The sequence below is a fragment of the Pistacia vera genome, unplaced genomic scaffold, assembly GCF_008641045.1.
Source record: "Pistacia vera cultivar Batoury unplaced genomic scaffold, PisVer_v2 Contig367, whole genome shotgun sequence".
NCBI lineage: Eukaryota > Viridiplantae > Streptophyta > Magnoliopsida > Sapindales > Anacardiaceae > Pistacia > Pistacia vera.
In genome coordinates this window covers 29,599-31,619 of record NW_022196187.1, presented here as the reverse complement: position 1 = coordinate 31,619, position 2,021 = coordinate 29,599, and the positions used below count along the sequence as shown (strand labels likewise).

Sequence of the window (2,021 nt, the reverse complement as noted above, 5' to 3'; positions counted from 1 at the left end):
TTTTTTTTTTTTTTGAATGCAAGGTCGCCGAATCATTGGGCAAAGAAGTGCTTCCTTATTTTGACAGGGTGAATTTGATCAGTAGAAAGAGAAGAGAACCTGAAAATTCAAAAGAATCAAGTGCGTTAACTTTAAAATCCGAAGAAGAGATGGCGAATCCACCCCACCCGATAAAGGAGTATGCGCGTCCTATCATTGGAAAGTCGCCCTTTTGTATTGTTTTGAGTGCTGCAGTGAGGAATTATGAGTTGACGAGTATTCATTTTCACTTCCTTCATTCCATGGGATGGCCACTAAAGATCCATTGACATTTATTAGAGATTTATACTCAATCGTGCAAACTTTTCCTTTGCAAGGTTTGACTAAAGATCAATTGAGGATGAGATGTTTTTCATATACATTGAAGGACGTAGTAAAGAGTTGGTTCATGTCATTAGCACCAGCTTCACTTACCACTTGGGATACGGTCTACAACAAGTTCATAGGTAAATTTTATTCTCATGCAAAGACTGCAGAACTAAGAGGTTAAATTGCTACTTTCTCTCAACTTGATGGTGAGTCATTCCATGAGGCTTGGGAAAGATTTAAATTGATTTTAGTTCAATGTGCACATCATAGATAACCTTTAGAATTGTTGAATTAGTTTTTCTATGATGGACTGACACAAGCTTGCCAAGCCATAGTTAACAATGCTGTAGGTGGTGCCATGGGAGAAAAGACTGCACAGGAGACATATGTGTTGTATGAGATGCTTGTGCCAACTCACAACAGAAAAGTGTTAGAGGGAAAGCAAAGGGAATTTATGAAGTGAGTGCTAACACTGAGTTGGCGATGCAAGTGTTTGGATTAATAAATCAAGTCAAGACCATGTGCAACATGATGATGGGGCAAGGACATAGTAGTTCCAATGACGTATGTGCTATTTGTGGTAATGTTGACCATACTACTAATGTTTGTCCTTCAGGTGAGAGTTTTCCAGAAGTTGTGGAGCAAGTGAACATGATGAAACCTTACAACCAAAGACCCCACAATCCGTATTTGAACACATACAATCTTGGGTTGAGGAACCATCCAAACTTTTCATGGAGAAACAACCAATTGTAAGGAAGTTCTAAACACATCATGCAACCAAAGAAGCCATCATTGGAGGAGACATTGAACAGTTTCATTCAAGCTTCTCAAAAGAACAATCAAAACTTCAAATAGAGATTCCAACAACAAGATGCATCCATAAGGAAGATGGAGGTCCAGATAGGCCAAATCACGGAGTCATTACAAGGCCATGTCCCTAGGAAGTTACTAAGCTAATCCGAGCAAGTGAAACCGGTCACAGTTTTGAGGAGTGGTAAGGTAATTAACAAGGATATCAATTCTGAAACTAAATAGCCCTTGTCTGATTTCATAGGTAAAAAAAAAAAGGGGGAAGCAACCGAGTGCACCCATGCAGAATGAGGAGATTGAAGATCCATATGTGCCATCGAAGCCTTATGTTCCACCCGTGCCGTTTCTGGGTTGCTTGATTAAAAGCAAATGGGATAAGTCATTTTCTGATATATATGACATTTTTTCTAAGGTTAATGTGAACTTACCCTTGCTTGATATGATTAGGAACATGCCAGCTTACTCGAAATTCTTGAAGGAGTTGAACACCTGTAAGCGTAAGTATGAGTCGCACGAGAAAGTGATGATTTCAGAGATTGTGAGTGCGGTGCTCCAATGCAAGTTACCACCCAAGCTAAAAGATTTGAGGAGCTTTGTTATCAACATCACTGTTGGTAACAAGAAAGAAGAAAGAGCAATGTTGGACTTGGATGCAAGTATCAACCTCACGCCATATTCCATCTATCAACATTTGGGGTTGGGAGAACTAAAACCTTGAACAATGACCTTGCAATTGACAGATCGATCAGTGAAATATCCAAGGGGTATTGTTGAAGATATTTTAGTTTAAGTTGACAAACTAATTTTTCTTGTTGATTTTGTGGTGTTAGATATGGAGTGGACTATAAGGCACATCAGCG

At 39.2% G+C, this 2,021-nt stretch overlaps 1 non-coding gene across 1 annotated transcript; it reads right to left on the bottom strand.

Annotated features, from left to right (window-relative positions):
• Positions 1-514: 514 nt before the first annotated feature.
• LOC116140274 lies at positions 515-621 on the bottom strand. The gene has a single exon (XR_004129602.1). It is a non-coding gene; the product is annotated as a small nucleolar RNA R71 (small nucleolar RNA).
• Between the last annotated feature and the right edge of the window lie 1,400 nt (positions 622-2,021).